The sequence below is a fragment of the Physeter macrocephalus genome, chromosome 15, assembly GCF_002837175.3.
Source record: "Physeter macrocephalus isolate SW-GA chromosome 15, ASM283717v5, whole genome shotgun sequence".
Classification (NCBI taxonomy): Eukaryota; Metazoa; Chordata; class Mammalia; order Artiodactyla; family Physeteridae; genus Physeter; species Physeter macrocephalus.
Window position 1 is genome coordinate 74,677,790 of NC_041228.1, and position 17,717 is coordinate 74,695,506.

At 40.9% G+C, this 17,717-nt stretch overlaps 1 protein-coding gene across 6 annotated transcripts in view; it reads left to right on the forward strand.

The window, feature by feature from the left end:
• TOX (thymocyte selection associated high mobility group box) overlaps positions 1-17,717 on the forward strand; it is a 302,864-nt gene that overhangs the window by 126,523 nt on the left and 158,624 nt on the right. The window contains exon 1 of one of the 6 annotated variants that reach the window (XM_028500659.2): positions 4,765-4,838. The exons of 4 other annotated variants lie outside the window; for them this stretch is intronic. The gene's annotated coding sequence lies outside the window, so the exon portion shown is untranslated. Of the gene's footprint in view, positions 1-4,764; positions 4,839-14,472; positions 14,497-17,717 lie in introns of those variants that run through there. One more of the 6 variants, XM_028500658.2, reaches the window with a different exon arrangement.

The following is a 17,717-nucleotide window of genomic DNA, read 5'->3' on the forward strand; positions in this document are numbered from 1 at the left end:
ACACTAGACTGTAGCGTTTATTATTATAAGGATTAGTATTTGAGCAGTAATCAGAGCACTTAAATTATAGCTCAACGGTGAGGACACAAGGTTCCTTAAAAGATTTATAACTATCGATGAGTGATTAGGTGGCCCCTTATCCTCTCAGATTCTCCCTCCCTCACAAGCAGAAGAAATGGATGTTTAAAAAACGGGCGGTCTCCTTGCATACTTCAGCCATGTCTATTCCGGGTCAAGCACCAAGGGTGGGGAATGTCTGCCTTCCCCAGGCCCTGGCAAACACAATTCTACTTTCTGTTTCTGTGAGTTCGATTACTTTAGATACCAAATATAGGTGGAATCATGCAGTTTGTCTTTCTGTTACTGGCATATTTCCCTTAATGTCCTTAAGTTTCATCCATGTGTAGCATGTAGCATGTGTCTGAATTTCTTTCCTTTTCACGGTTGGATATTCCATAATATGTATGTACCACATTTTGTTAATCCGTTCATCTGTTGATGACACTTGGTCTGCCTCTACCTTTTGGCTATTATGAATAATGCTGCTCTGAACATGGGTGTACAAATATCTCTTCTAATTCCTGCTTTCAGTTCTTTGGGTATGTACCCAGAAATGGAATTGCTAGATCATATGGTAATTCTCTGCCTAATTTTTGAGCAACTGCCGTATTGTTTTCCATGGCAGCTGTACCACCAGCAGTGTACAGCGGTTCTAATTTCTCCACATCCTTGCCAACACTTGTCATTTTCTGTGTTTTTTTAATACAATAGCCACCCTAATGAGTGTGAATGGTATCTCATTGTAGTTTTGATTTGCATTTCTCTGATGATTAGTGATTTTGAACATCTGGTCATTTGTATACCTTCTTTGGAGGTCTACTCAAGTCCTTTGCCTGAATTTAACAGGGTTGTTTGGGTTTTGTTTTGAGTTGTAGGAGTTCTTTGTATATTCTGGTTATTAACCCCTTACGAGATATATGCTTTACAAATATTTCCTTTCATTCGGTGGGTTGCCTTTTCATTCTGTTGATTGTATCCTCTAATGCACAGAAGTTTTAAATTTTGATGTAGTCCACTTTGCCTATTTTTGTTGTTGTTGTTACCTGTGCTTTTGTTATCATACCCAATAAATCACTACCAAATCCAATGTCATGAGGCTGTTCCCTGTCATCGTGGGGTTTTTTGCATTAACTTTTTAAATATTGCATTAAAATATTATTTATATTGACTACTCAGTTCTTTAACACTCTTTTAAGTTTTTCTCCTGAGGCAAACTGGCCTCACCCTAGTAGCAGCCCTGAACTTCAGGGACACATATGGAATGAACCAAGTCATTCATTTCCACTGAAGGGAATTTTTCAACTGGTGGGCCAAATTGCTTCCATGTTCGCCTTGCAAACAGACCCAAGTGGAGAATTTCTGAAATATATTCACTGCATCTGGTCTTGAATGTAGCATGTGGCTTATTCAGCAATTTTTACAGATGAACCTCTACAGGAGAAAAGGGAGGTGATTATTTCACTGGAGAATCGACCAAAAAGCAAACACTGAAGAAAGAAGAAAGGGGCACTGAGAAAAGTGTCACCAAAATGGATTTGGATTTCCAAGGTGGATGGCTTAATTAGTTTTATTCATTTGACATTTATTTATATGGCGTTCTACATATATTTAGTGATTGATTTTAACTACCATCCTTGATGTATGTAGAACTAGTGGTATCATGATTTCACTTTTACACATGAAGAACCTGGGGCTCAGAAAATTTGTCTACTTATTCAAAGTTGTGTGGCATTTAAGAGGTAGAAAATAAACCTGAGCCTAGAAGGGTTCACTCTTCTTGCGCCAGTGGTTCTTAAAGTGTGGTTCCTGGACCAGCAGCACCAGCATTACCTGAGAACTTGCTAGACACGCAAGTGTCTCAGACCCTTTTCCTGACCAGGTGACTCAAAAACTTGGTCGGGGGCAGGGGGTGGTCCAGTAGTTTCTGTTTTAACAAGTCCTGTAGGGAATTCTCTGCACAACGTGTGTGGGAACCACCACTCTGTGCAGCGGGGTGTGTACGGGCACTGAACTAGGCTTGAGTCCACAGCCTGTACCCTCAATGACCTTACAAGCTAGTAGACGCACGCACAAGTGCAGACTGTGACATCAGTGTGAGAGAACTACTAATGGAGGGTTTTCTGATTCAGAGGAGGGATAAATACCACTCTGGTTTGAGGTTCAGGGAAGGCTATAAAAGAAGGATGGTTGAATCTGGATGTTTGGAGATACGGTATGACATTCCAAACAGAGGTGCCACAGGAATCAGTGCAGTTAACAGAGGAGCGGGAGCTCAGAGGGCATGTGGAGCAGCTCCGCTTGGCAGTGGTTCCAGCTTCATTGAGCTGAGAGCAGATGGTAGAAGCTTGGATAGCAGAATAAGAAGACTTTATTTTATTCAATTGGCAGTGAGAAGCCAGGGCATATTTTGAGCAGGGGAGAGCCTGTAATTTAAAAAAAAAAAGGTGTAATTTTAAAAACTCTTCTCAGAATGGTATTGGATGGAATGCTTCAATAGAAGCCTGGGTGACAGAAGATCAGTTAGAAGACTGCGGCAACAGTCTGGACCGGAGGTGGTAGGGGCACAGATTAGGAGGGCAGCGGCGGGAATGGGCATTTGAGATGTATAACCTGTGGCAGGACTTGGCATGCGGGGGAGAGAGAAGTAGCCAAGATATGTGTAAATTATGAGATTCGTTGATTAAGGAGCGTAGATGTGCCATTAATAAAAAATAGAGGAAGAGTTTTAGAAGGAAGAAGAGGTGAGCCTTGAACACGGTCGGTGTGGGATTCTGACAGCTTCCTCTGATGACGATGGCCATCCGGGAGTAAAAGTAAAAAGATGGATGTAGACAGAGGAATCATTCCTAAAAAGATATTTGAGAATCAGTAGATTCTTTGAACATGAGCTCGTTCCTGAGAAGAGGACTTGGGGAGCCGCCCCCTTCGGTGGCACTCGAGGGTAAGGAAAAGGCAGCGGGGGCAGAGAAGAGGCTTCTGTGGGGATTGGCACGAAAGTCCAAGACTGAGAGACCCAAACGGGAAGGACTGGTTGTCAGTTCTGAATGAGGGACAGAGAAGGAGAAACACAGCATAAGGAGTGAGGATGCCGGCCCAAGACTTCACGGGTTCAAGAGACAGGTGAGTAAATGGTTAGGAAAAGCATGCAGCAGGCCCACCAAGTTATTCTGAGACATTTTGTGATAAGGGAAAGGAGAGAGATAAATGAGTAACTTGGAGTAATTGAGTCTCGGAAAGAGGCATTGATTGATTGGGTTTGGTTTTGTTATAAGACTAAAGAAGGAGCTGAGCCATTTTGTAAGCAGAGGAGTGATAAAGATGAGAAATAACTGATTGCACAAATTACCAGAGGAGGATATAGTTAAGAGTGCAAGGGGAGGTCTATTCTTGAGAAGGGGGGGAAAAGGTATCTCTGAAAGCAAAAGGAAAGAAGAAAGAATTTGGTTTCAAGCAAAAGTTTGGAGGTGGAGAGGGGGAGAGTTGAGGCGGCTTATTCGGGTAGCTTTTTCTCTACAGTAGGAAGCAGGGTCTCCATTGGGGAGAGCTCATCAGGGATTGAGTATTAAGGGATTCTCAGGAAAAAGCTCGGATTAGGCTAGGTTGGGAACGTGATAGAAACTCTCAGTGAGAGTTTCCACCTACATCCATCTTTTTCTTTTTACTCCCTGCTGACCATTGTCATAGAAGAAACCTGTTGGAATCTCACATTGACTGTATTCAGGGCTCGAGTCTTCCTTCTAAAACTGTTCCTCTGTTTTTATTAGTGACACATCTCATGCTCCTTAGTCACTGAATCTCATAATTCAAATATCTTTCGAGTACTTCTCTCCCCTTGCATACCAAATCCTGCAGATTATAGATCTCAGATACCCATTCCCACCCTTCCAGTCCTAATCTACATCCTTATCATCTCTTGTCCAAAGTGCCTAGTCTTCTAACTGGTCTTCTATCCCCAGGCTTCTCTTAATGCGATCCATCCAATATAATTGTGAGAATAAGTTCTAAAATTGCAGCCTGGTATATGATCCCCCCTGCTCAAAAAAAGGCTGAGCTAATTAACAAGTAGGTAAGATTGGAAAACACAAGTGCATAGTGGAATTAATTAATTCAACTTCATGATTGTCTCTAGCAGCTTCATGTGGCTCTGAAGCAGAGACTAGGAAAGCAAGAGAGTGGTATTTCCCCAGTTTGGGGAAGGGTAAGACAGGTAGGGAGGAAAAAGTCAAAGATGTCAAAAGAAGTGGGGTAATAGGGCTTCCTTGAAATGGCCGACTCTGAAATCTAGTCTACATCTTCTTGGAGTCAGTGGAACCAAGATTAGAGGGAGGTGGAGTTACTAAAGGTAACTGGAAGAGTAGATAGAAGACTCAGAAGTTTAAAAAGTGAAAGAAGTGGAAGGGGAAGCAATTCTAGCCAGAGCGAGGAATTTTCTGCGTCAGCATCCGTAGAGGCGTTCCGTATGAGGACAAGTCCACATTGCTGCCAGCGCCCACGCGAAGCGGGAGCGCGCTCACTCGTTAAAACTGCAACAACAACAACAACAACAAAGTGATGGTAATTTTGAAGAGATCAAGTAACAGGGATATGGAAGCCAGCAAAGGTCATGAATACAAAGGGAAAGATAGTAGACGTGTCCTAGGAAATGGCAGACGACGACAGTTAAGACAGAAACAACGTGGATGAGCAGATGCTGTGGACTCCAAAGGAGAGCGGCGGAAGGTGGCGTGGAGTGACGTCTGGAAGGAGCTGGCCCTCATCTCTGCCTCTTCACCTGCGAGGTGAGGGAGTGAGAGGGATCCTCTACATCAGAAAGCCGGAGGGAGCTTCGGAGAAGGTTCAAGGTTTTTTTTTTACATGGCAAAAAGGGCGTAGACTTAAAAGAGGGCCATATCCAGATTGATTAAAACACATTAGCAACTATGAGGCTCTTGAGGGGGCAGGGACCACACTCTCTTGGTCTTTTTTTCCCCTCTACCTTCTGGGAATATGCTTGGAGCACAGGGGTGGTAGCATAATAAATGCTGAATTAAGGGTTGAATCAGTGAACAAATTTTTAAAATCATCGGTCAGTGAGATAATGAAAGTGAGAAAGTGACTGAGTACTGTTCGTTTGTACTTGATTTTAAGTAACAGGGTTGCAGGAAATGGAAGGTTTAGGAGTAGACTCAAAACGCGTTCTCAGCTAACTCTTAGGCTTTTTCAAAGTTATCTTCCAGTGCTGGACAGTGGGCTCTGGGAGGGCAGGCTGAGAAGCAGTGCACAGAAGACAGCTGATGAGCCCCTCTACCACTGTAGGAAGAAGCGGTTCACACAGTGGGAGAGAAGGGGAGGCCAGCTGTAGGTCCCTCAGATTTTCTCTCTTCTCCCCCCCTCACCCCCCGCCGTGCTTCTCCAGTCTTCCTCTCAGGCTGTACAGCTCAGGAGCCTAATGCTACTGAGTTAATAAGGCTGGACAATCTTTATTTTGTTTCATTTTTTTTAACAGCTTTATTGAGGTGCCTTTTACTTACCATGAAATTCACCTGTGCTAAATGGACAATTAAATGATTTTTTATTAAATTTACCGAGTTGTCTGGTTTTAGGACATTTTCATTATCCCTCAGAGATCCTTCATGGGCTAACCAATCTTAATGATGAGGTTAAGATAAGGATAATAGCTACATTTATTCATTGCTTACCATGATCCGAGCTCTATTTTAAGCAGTTTATTTGAACTAACTCATTTAATCCTCACAGTGACCCATGAGATAGGCACTATCAATGTTCCCATATTACAGATAGAAAAACTGAGGCATTGGTCACATGTGTAGTAAGAGGCAGAGCCATCATTAGAACTCAAGCATGCTGGTTCCAAAGCTGTTGATCTTAGCCACGATGTCATATTGCTTTTTAATATACTTTTTAATACTGGCTGTTTGAGAAGCAGGATAAAAATAGCCATAACTATCTATGTTCTTTCTGTGTTTCACACTACAGCATCAGTATGGAGTGAGAAGTACAGCTTCAATGCAAAAATATCCATACATTTACAGCCATACATTTCTCCATATATTTCCCTTAAGTAGCTGATACTGGAGTTGCTGAGAAATTGTGATTTTATCCAGAACAGAACAAAGTTGGAGTCTTGGCAGTTATCTGGTTAACAGAGTAGATCGTTGAGACAAAAAAAAAAGTTCTCTTTGGTGGTTTGAAATATCTGGTGTGGCTGTCCACGTTCACCAGATTAATAGGATAATTGCCAGTTCTCTACTCTGTTGTGTATCAACATAGCCTGAAACACAAATGGAGTTTTTTGCGCAGATGATATAAATTTAGTCGCTTGCAGACATTCCTCGTCACCGACCTAGAAAGACTGGTGGGGAAGGTTGGAAATGTTCCCAGAAATTCGGTAATTGTGGTATTGCCTCTTTGTGAAATCGACTACTGACATTTTAATCCATGTAAAATCCTGTATCTACTTACAGATATTTCTGGAAAGATACCATGTCAAATGAGCAGAGCGTTGAACAGGCATGTCATTTTCCTAACTCCTCCCTAATGTTAATTTGAGAAAAATCCAATTCATGCTCAGTGTGGTAAGGACTACAAGTAGAAGCTTAGACGAGGGGGGTTATTTTTAGCAACAGTATTTTTTTGGAGGTAGAGGCAGCACTGGCTAAAAAGAATCCTCTTAACTCTGATTGTATAGACAAAAAATACTGAACAAAAAAAGGCACCAATATAGCTCTTTTTCTGTACAATACCGTAGTGGTGGATACATATCATTGCACATTTGTCCAAAATCATAGAATGTACAACACCAAGCACGAGCCCTAATGTAAACTGTGGACCTTGGGTGATAATGGCGTGTCAGTGTAGGTTCAGCGATTGTAACAAGCGCCCCGCCGTGGTGAGGGATGTCGGAAGTGGGGGGAAAGCTGCGCGCGTGCGCGGGGGCGGGCTGTGTACGAGCTCTCAGCGCTTGGTGCTCGGTCCTGCTGTGGACTTAAAACTGCTCTAGAAAGTGAAGTTTGTTCATTTCTAAAAAGCTAAATGATACGCTGTTTTAAAAAGCAGGTCTAGTAATGTACACTTTTCTATCTGGGAGGGAATAGTATTGACATATTTATAAACATACAGGTAGTTTATTTCCTCTAAGATCATCAGAGTACTTTGCATACATGCTCCTTGCCTTCTTCATTAAAGTTACTGAACCACTTGGAAAGGTCGGCCCCGGCAGCACAGAGTGTCTACCATTTTAAGATGCAAAGGACCCAGGCCAACTCCTCCCAGAGTTCTGCCCAAATGTAGACGTTTTTCCCTGAACACTGCTGACTTGCTGTGTCTTCTGTTTCCACTCAAACTGAAGTGGCCCTATCGGCTGCCCTTTCTGACTTCCAGCTGTCCACCGGGCAGATCATCTACTTTGTGAATTGCCTGGGGCCATCTAAAATCCCTTGCTGACTTCCCTTAGCTGCTCTGAACATCCCGGGACGCTTACCTCAATGCCTAACCACCACATTCTCAGTGAGTGAACCTCATAACTTTATTAACCAGTGAAGTTATGATTGGGGGGATAAACATGCTGCCTAAGAAATATGGAATACTTACCAAATTAGGAGGACTTATGAATTAATTTTAGATTATTTGCTCTGCTTTATTAGAAGATAACCTGGTCATAGACTCTCCTTTTTTAGAAAAATTGAAGAGATGGCTTTATATTGTTTTAAAATATAACAGTATTTGGGGAAGACAGGGTTTGGTAAATAGCATCTGCACTCTCCCAGCAATATTATATACACTATTACATATGTGTCTCTCAAAGAGTAATATATGTGCCTATTTGATATCCAGGAAGACTGCTTGAAAAATAATGGATACTATGAATTAAATGTACCAATAACTGCTTTGTGTTATTATAAAGAACTGCCTTTTTAGACAGATAACATCATGTGGGACTATTATTGTCCTAAGAACTGCACGAAACACGGTGGTGAAATTCCATTTTCATTTATAAAATGAATACTGCCATCTACTCAGAATATTAATGGTTTTAATGAAGATGCAACATCTTGCAAACAAATAATTAGTTTTGTGCCTGAAAAGATAAATAGAATCCTAAGTAACAAATCACTAATTTTTCTTAGACGTTTTAGGTTTTAATCATGACAAGTGGCAGTTTTCGTGTGTCGTTTGAAGAATTTGTTATTCAGTAGTTACCTAGAGTAATTATAACTCCAAAGTTTAAGTAATATGGCATATGTTTATTTTGAAGTAATAGAATTGTAAGCATGGGATGACGAGGGCTCTTTACCTGTTGTTTTGAACACCATACCCAAAGCACCTGGAATATTGCTGCCAGCCCCGTAAGAGTTGGGTAATTACATTGCGTTGCACAAGCTATTTAGGCCGTATGTAAATGATTTTTTTTTAAATAGACTTACGAATTGATTTAGGATTTGAGTTACCTTTATTACTTAAATGAATCATTTCATAGTGAATCTTATCTCTCATGTCACAGTTTACCAAAACCTCAGACTCAACCCATTCCATAGACCAGGGTTTCTCAAGAGCGGCACTGTTGACATTGGGGCTGGACAGTTCTCTTCTATGGGGGCTGTCCTGTGCACCGCAGAATGTACAGAGGCATCCCTGGCCCTTACACACTAGATGCCAGTAGCACCCCTCAGTCGTAACAATCAAAAGCGGGGACAGAGTTTCCCCAGTTGAGAACTGCTCCCATAGAAGATACGGGTTGCATTCATTGTGTTATATCTATCATGATATTATTAAATAGACTGAACCAAGCAATTGAAAAAACATCAAAACAAAATGTTGAATACAAAAAGATCCAAAGAAATGCTAAATTACCATCTAAATAATGGAATGGCCAAGCTATATGGTTGATGTAGTTGGCATTACAGAAACCCTTCATTAAGTCGGCCTCTCACCTTAAAGAACGTTTGACTGAAGTCTTCAGTGACTGCTGATGGGTAAAAAGCGTGGTGCCTCATAGGCGTTCCTAAAAATACACATCCACAACAAGCCTTTTCCTTTTTAAGAATCAGGGTGAAAATGTACTGTTTTTAAAAAGTACAGTTTTAAAATTTTACATAAAGGTTCAAGTGTACACGTTTTGAGAAACCCTATTAGCTTGTGGAACCACTTATATGAATGGATTATTACAAAGGCAGGTTCACTGCCTGAAAATGGTATGCAGTGGGGATATTGTAAAATACGGATTTTAAATATTAGATGTGGGATATTTTCCTGTCATGTGTCCAAGGAGCTTTGTTGCCTAAACTATGTGGAATGGGGAGTAGGCACTAAAATAGAACTTTCTGAGAAAAGTTGGGTTAACTCTGAAGAAAAAGCAAATCATTCTGCTTTTAAAATTAAAATCCATCTTAGATAATTTGATTTGCTCTAATGTTTAGTTTCCATCCTATTCTTATTTCAATACATGTTTAAATTATTTGTTTCAAGTTTAATGTCTCAAGTAACATTGAAGGATTTCTTGGAGACCAGACTCAATATATATATATATATATATATATATATATCTCTAAAATATGTACGTTCCACTGAGAACTATTCAGAAGGCATTTCAAACAAAAATTCCTGAAACTACATAATCTAACATTAATGTTAATTTACTTAATGGTTATAAAAATATATTATGCCAGAATTTTTCATAGCAAATATGAAATGTGCAAAAGATATTAATAATGTAATGTTTCTTACAGAAAGTGAAATTATAGGTTACAGAGTAGTAGAGATTACATAATTTTTTTGATGTGAGCATTATAAGGAACATTAACTGATTACTGAAGCAGCTTAAGTATCTAGCTAGGTTATGCAGTTGTTGGACTAGAACAAAAAATTGTTGTATATAGTTCCGTAAAATACAGTGAGCAGTTGTTATCTTACGGATGATTTAATGTATGAAGCTAATAAGCTAAGGAAAATAAAATGCAATAGGAAACCTATATCATACTACTATATATTTAATATTTAAGTATAATATTGCATTTTTATGCCAAAAACTGCCTGAAATCTTCATTTTATGACGATAAATCTGCCTGAAGCAATTTTAGTGAATGTGATATGATGTAGCCTGCCATGACAGCGTAATATTTTCTCTGTGAATTAAAAGAAGAGTTCAGTAATCCTTTACCTTTTCAGGTAATTTCTCCTGCAGTTTTGTGTAGCAGTTTTTAATGTATTGAACCACAATAGCTTCTCCCTTATGTAGCTTAAAATAACTTAAATAAAAACCAAATAAATAACATTTCAGGAGAAAAATATTTTGTACACACATACAGCAAATAAATATGTACATATGTAAAAAAGGTGTACATATTTACATGCACATACATACACATGATGCTCTACAAAGTTTTCACTTATTTGGTAATGACACTACTATTTTCTTTTTTCCGCTCCATTGCTTTTCTTTTACCTAATATTTAAGGTAGGACTCTGCCCTTCTGTATATAGTGATAAAAAAATAATGTCTACATATCATTTTCCCTATTAAAAACCTCTTCATAGGCTAATTTAGGGCACATGTAGCCTGATTCTGCATTCTTTCTGCCTGTTGATCTTTCCGCTTAATGATGAAAACAATCAAATAAACTTGCCATCAGAGGGGAAGTACCATAGTTTCCAGAATGTAGCACAGGGATTGTATGTTTAGTGCTTTACAATTTACCAGTGCTTTCCCATGTCTCATTTGAATCTGAAATAATCGCATGAAGAAAGTATAATTCTTACTCTCATTCCCCAGACCAGTCTGCTAGGAAGTGTCAGAACCAAGACCCCTATCTGGGTCTTCTTATTTCAGATCCAGTCCATGATAGAACCTCTCCTAAATTCTGCCCCTATTCTACCATACCTGTAAGGGAATAAGAGGCCCTGAGTTACTCAGAAACCACATGGGGAAAAGGGAGGAATGAATTGCACTCTGTCTGCCAATCCAGTTGGCTTTTCATTAGCTTGCTGGTATAGATTTGGAGATGATTCAGAGAGCAGAGTGTTCACCAGCAGCTTGACGTGGGTGTGAAAAAATAAACCAGCTTGATCTGGAGCAGCGTGGGTGCAATCTGCTTACTGGAACGGGGCTTTTTGCCTATTTGGTACCGTGAAGGTTTTCACTATTATCTAGGCACTCGTGTAATGCACTTCTTTTCACATTATCCAAACTAGAGTGACTGGGAAAAAAAACAAAAATCGGTCCCTTTAGAACAGGAAGAAATGGAAAACTGGAGTGTGATCTGGTTTACAGAAGCTTTTGTCCAGTGCCCCTGGAGGATCAGTTATTTTCATGGATGGAAATTGATTTGGAAATGAGAGCACATGGAATAAATACTCCTGCAGAATAGCAGAATGGTGAGATACCTGAAATGCTTTTAGTTCTCACAGTATTGCACTGAATTTATTTAATCATTCATTTAATGTTATTTAGTGAATACTGTGTGCTTGACATATGCTAAGTACTGGGGATAGAAAAATAGGAAGGTCCCTGCCCTCTAGCAGTTCACAGTCCAGCGTAGGAGAGAGGTAGCCCCAAACAGTGACAGCACAATGAGATATAGGCCGCAATAAGCTCCTGATGCTGTAGCAAACTTACGGAGGCACAGAGAAGGGACCCTAAGTCATGAGTGACATCAGAGAAGGCTTACCTTCTGGTGGGAAGATACTTCTTGTCTGGGAGAGGCCAAGTATATGCCTGTTGTTCAATCATATTTAGTAATAGTACCTCCCTTCACTTTTCAGAAGTGTTCCAGGTTGGTTGATCAATTCTCTGATCATCTTTTTACTCGAAAATGGGGAGAGAACTAATGGAGTGGGAGGTGGAGAGGTCTTCCAGGCAGAAGGAATGACGGGGAGGGACAGAGGCAGGGATTTGTCGCCCATATAGCCGTCCGTGACACGAGATGTAGGCGGGAGTGGGGTTAAAAACGTTTAACCTTGGCATGGCCCTGGCACTGGCTGTTTAGCGCGGGCACCATCCACAAACAAGTGGCACTGCTGTTCTCATCATGAAGGACCTTGTGTTCTAAACTAAGGAAGTTGGAATTTCCCTTGAGAACCTTAGGGAGCATTGAAAGATCTGAAGCAGTGGGGGAGGAGAAGGAAGACTAGTTTAATGCACTGAGTCTGGCTTAGTCTGGGTCGTCAAGCAGTCATCAGAAAGGTAAGGGACTTCCTTTGAGAATCAGCTGGTCATGTACTGTGTGCCAGGCGATTCCCCAAGCGGGTGTGGTCTTCATGCCGATCCTGTGAGGGGCCACTGAGGCTCGCGGGGGCCATGCCTTCCCAGGTTCACAGCTGTTGAGTGGCAAACATGAGTTTCAGACCCCACTCTGGATTGTTCAACTCTGTGGTCTTCCTAACACACTTCTGCCTCTAGTGACTGCTCTGGTCCCATTAGCGTTGACTGTGGAATAAAGTATGCACTGACAGGACATACCCATTTCCATTAAGTGGATATTGTCACTAAAGTAACATAGCGAAGTCTGCTGTCCTGGTAGCCATTGAATTGGAAACGATATTCATTCATTGTACAGTCACTTTGGGATACCTGAAACTTCCATGTTGCTTGATCCTCTTCTTTTGCAAGGGCCTTGTTTCCCTTTAGCAGATGTTCTTCTAGTAGGTACTTTTCTGTCCTCGAACAGACCTGGAGTTGAGGCTCTGCTCTACCCCTTCCAAGTGACTTAATTCTAGAAGGCTCAGTTTCCTCATGGGTCAAAGGACATGAATGCTGCCTGCCTCACAGGGTTGTTATAAGGATTAAATGAGTGAATGTGTGTGTGCATCTGGCACACAGTGAGTATAAAATACACGTTAGCTTAGCTGCTATCCCTGTGGATGGGGCCTGGCACACAGTGGGTGTGAAAATGAGCATTTGTTGAGTGAATGATTACCACGTTTTTATCTGGGACTGGGTTGATTCCCATTACATTTTACTGTATGGCAGCAAGACCATGCTAGATGGTTCACCCCTGATAGTACCATGTGGTGATATTCTCTCAATTTTTCAGTAAAAGAGCATCACATGGTGCCATTCCAGAAAGTAAAACAAAGGAAACCAATCTCTTCTCGCCATGCAGTATAAATAAGGCTTTGAGTGGAAGCAGGCTTGCAGTTTCCAGCAACAAGACATCCTGCTTCGGATCTGACATGTTTCTGGCACCATATCGTGCTATGAGAAGGATGTTGTCCAAGAGGAGGGTGAAGTATTTGGGAGGGTGCTACCAAAAAAAAAAAATTCAAATGGGAGTGGGAAAATGAGGGGGGGGCTGGTTAGAACTACTGTAAACATGGAGGCAGTAAGAAGAGACTTGGGGATTGAAACTCTATAAGCACATGTAATGAATGTGCCTTGGGAAGGGCGCACCTTATGCGTGAAGTCTTAAGCTAAAGCAAGGAAAATTATGCCATCATCTTCATAAAAATGTGGCTAAGTCAGCAGGGAAAGTTACATGGGATAATGGGCTAAATGTCAAAGAAGGTGATGTAAAAATAAGTATAACTATATAGTATTTGAAGATCTCAAAGAAAATTTAAAAAGTATACTCCTTTTGATAAAACAAACGGATTGAGTGACTTCTCAAGTTCCTTAAAGTGAAAGATCCATGCCAACAGAGCTTTGCTTCCTTTCCTAATGGACAGATTTATACTCAGTGACTTGAAAGATTTAATCCAGTTCTTCAAAATGTCAGTATGTTTTCATTCAGAAAACAGAAACTCTCTGGAGCCTGAAAAAAATAAATGTTATATATGATCTCAAAAAGGAAATGGAGTAGATCTAAACTGAACTTCTTATATTTCTAATTGGTCAGGTTTGCCCTGAATATACCAAAATAGATTTCAACACCTGTCCTACCATTAGGAGATTTTAATGACCAGAAGTCTCTTCCTGTAACATCGTTGTTATATTTAGTCTCAGTGTTATTTTCTGAGTAATAATAATAGGGAAGTGAGAATCTCCATCTTAATAACTCTGTACCTTCCTATTTGTATTTTTATTTGGTACCACTACTTTTACTCTCAAAATTATTCAATAATTGTTTGTCCTCAACTCTTTTTAAAAAGTTTCCATCCCAGTCTAAATGTAACTTCTCTGTTAATCTTTTTCTACATCTGTCGTTCAAGTCTCAGAACCGTCTCAATGTTCTGAACTTCTAGTCTTACGTTTTTCTTGTTTTGAGGTTCCCAGAATAGAGCGTGCTCTTCCAGACCAGACGTGTGAAAAACATTCTCACCTTTTTCTCTACGTGTCAGATGCTGGAAAATGTTCACTGTGCTTTAAAAGGAATACCAGAAATAAAAGAGCCAACCCCCCCCCAAAATAATGACTTTCATACTTTTCATTCCACGTCCATGTAGGATTTAGGAACTGTGGTAAATGAGGTGAGAGCTGATGTGATGTGGAAATGGTGCGCTTAGGTAAGGATTGCCAGCAAGCTTGAATGTACTTCTCAAATTGTTCTCTTAGTCGATGGATTCAGAAAAACTTGTCTACAAAGTGATACGTCAGGGGAATGTTCTGAAACAATCACTTGAAACTACACTGAGTTTCAACTACACAGTATATAGTTTTACAGCTTTTTGCTTTATAGAAATTCAGAAATTACTTGGAAATTCATTTCAAAAACAAAACTCCTGCATGGAATCAGAAATCATTGCTCCTGATTTTCTGATATCTGACACCATGTGGAGGGCTTTTAGTAAAAACTAGTGTCATGGATCACGTGTATTTTGATTCGGTTAAAGTTATTTCCATTACATGCACCAGGATGGATTTGGAGTGATAATTAAGCTTTTTTCCACACATTCTTTTCTTTCTTAAGTAATGTATAATGAAAATGGATTTCTTTGTGTTTGGGAGTTTGGGGTTAATGAAGTTTTCTCAAAACTTGCATATTTTTTTTCTTTCAAATGGAGTGATATTTTCATGGTATTGGAAAATCTTAGTTCTGTTGATTACTGTTTCATAAATTTGTTTCTGTCTCTGCATTGGCATTTAAAATAGAGCTAATGACTCAATAATATAATAGAAGCAGAATAAAGACGGCATGAAATGTAGCATTGCAGTTAAGAACTGTCGCTTACTAACCTTGGGCCACTCACCGGGCATTGTTTTGGTCCAGGTGCCCCAGAAAGCAGAGCCTGTGGTGAAGGCTCGCATGTTAATGCCGGGAGAGCTGGCCCCCGGAATCCAGAGCGAGGGGGACCACAGCAGGGAAGCAGGGAGGACGGAACACAAGGCGCGCGTTTCCAGGCTTGCCGTAGCTTTGCAGCCGGTCACCGCTGCTTGTGGGGCACAGGGGACTTCTCTAAAAAGGCCGCAGGAGCCGCCAGGAGCCAGTCCTCTCCACCCGGCCGTGCTTCGCCCACGCTCTCAGGGTCTGTTACCAGCCCTTCTGCACAGACTCAGCAAGGCAGAACCTCTTCGGCTCTGGCCCAGGGGCAGAGCCTCTTGATGTCAGTTGGTGTGGGCTTGGGGCACCTCTAACTGTGCTTGTGGTGGCAGCAGGAACGGTGGGTCTGGCGACTTTATCACCATGAGAACTGTGGGATTAAGGGCCAGTGGCCAAGGCCTGAGGGTCAGGCAGGCTGAGCAGACCTGGGGAGTATGTGATTGGATCCATCACGGCCAGGTTACTTAACTCCTTCGTATCTCAGTTTTGTCATCTGTAAGACGGGAGTAACAGTGGTCACCATATTACAAGACCGTTATAAAAATTAAACGGCTTAATATACTGAACATGGTTAGAAAGTGCCTGCAAAGGTTAAAACTCGTTTGAACCATTATGGCATCATTATCTTAAGTGTGGAGCCATCAAGTGTGACTTTTAAGTGTGACTACTTAAACTAACACAGAGTGCATTTGAGTTAATAAGTTTGGCGTGTTGTTTAAAAAAGCAAACACACGTTTCATTGTAGCTGTACGCTTAACAGCAGAGGGAGACTGCTGCTACCGTACGAGTCATGCCACTGGGCCTTGGCGTCGGACAGCGTTTACGAGGACAGGCTCAAGGTAAATGCGTAGCACTGGTGCTGAAAATGTCAGGTACTAAAGTTAACAACAGAAACATGATATACAGTTCTTCCCCAAATAAATATATCACTCGGACAAAGATGAGAATATAAATTCAGTTCCCAAATGGAGCCTAGATTCTAAGCGGTGGGTATAGTGTTCTACTTGGGACACAAGAGCCAAGTGGGATGATATTTTCTCTCTCTCTCCTCCTCCAGGGGCCAAGTATTCAAGTAGCCACTCTGTGCCCAGATCATATTTCCTCTCCATGCCATTCAGATCTGCAGCAGAGTGTTTACCACTCAAGTTCAAGTGACAGGAGCCGACCGAGAGGGGTTTCTCTTTCCTGGTTCAGCTCTGTGTGCTCCCAGGTTGTAATGCACATCCATTTAAAGCACCAACAGTAGTTGTTTCCTTTTCTCTGGGTGTCGATGGGCTGTGCTCCGCTGGTCTCCTTTCAGTGCGTGCGAGCCGCTTTCCCAGCCCCAGGGCTCAGTACCAGCTTCTTTCAGCCTGGCTCAGCATGGAGGTGGACTGCCTTAGACCATCTCACATTTCCACAGTCAGCCTTGAAGCTGGAAGATAAATAAACGCATACTCCCTCTCCAGTGTCTCCTGACCTTGTTCCTGGAGAACGGAGGAGGATGCGTAGTAAGCTAGGAGCTCACCTTGCTCTATTTTTATTGGCTACACATTACTCTGCGTGTGAACAGCGGTGACAGCTGTGCTCAGCGCGTGTTACCACCCTTCACATTATGCTATAGCTTTTAAAATGCTTTGCTCTACGTGAAACAGCAAAAGTCTTTGCTTTCATCGACCAAACTTACGCAATTTCTTTCATTACCCCCCCAAAAAAAGTGACTTTTAATCTTATATTGAGCCAAGCAGTAAAAAATGGATATTTTACTTTGACGATATTACCCTGTCTTACAATGATTTATTATCTTCTAAGAAATATCAAATTAACTCTCTGTTATAAACATTTCCATTTTTAGCTCCTTAAAAAAAAAAAAAAAAAAAAACAGAGTATCCAATATTCCTTCAGAGAACACCCAGAAATGTAAGGTTTTTGCTTTTACAGGAGATACAATGTGGTACTGTTTCATGAATCCCATGAGGTTCCGCCATCCTCCCCCAGCAGCAGTTTTCCGGTTTTCTTCTAATGGTTTCCCTAAATAGATCCCATTTCCTCGACCAGTGCCAATGATTGCTTTGTACTTCACATTCTATCTTTGATTTTTCTTGTGTTAGTGGTTTTGGGAGCCTAATATTGCTCATTTCTGCTCATCGTTCGCTATGTTCAGACAGTGTTGGATGTCTGCTTTCAGTTTTTAAATAGAAGAAATAATAACTACCTAGTTTGAAAAGCTCTTTGGGATTATGGGTTTGGTTAATATCCTCTGAAAACAATTTTTAAAAACTGTAGTAGAAGATTATAAATGACTTTTTATGTGATTGCATCCCCTGGTGCTTCGAAATAAAAACACGAGAAAGAGTATAACGCACTTGGTCAGAAAGGCTAATCCTGAGTTGATGCCATTTACATTTAGATTTAAATAAGTCAGCCTATTTATTCCTTCAAACTTTGCTTCAGGTTTTAAATTGAGAATACATGGAAATTATAAGT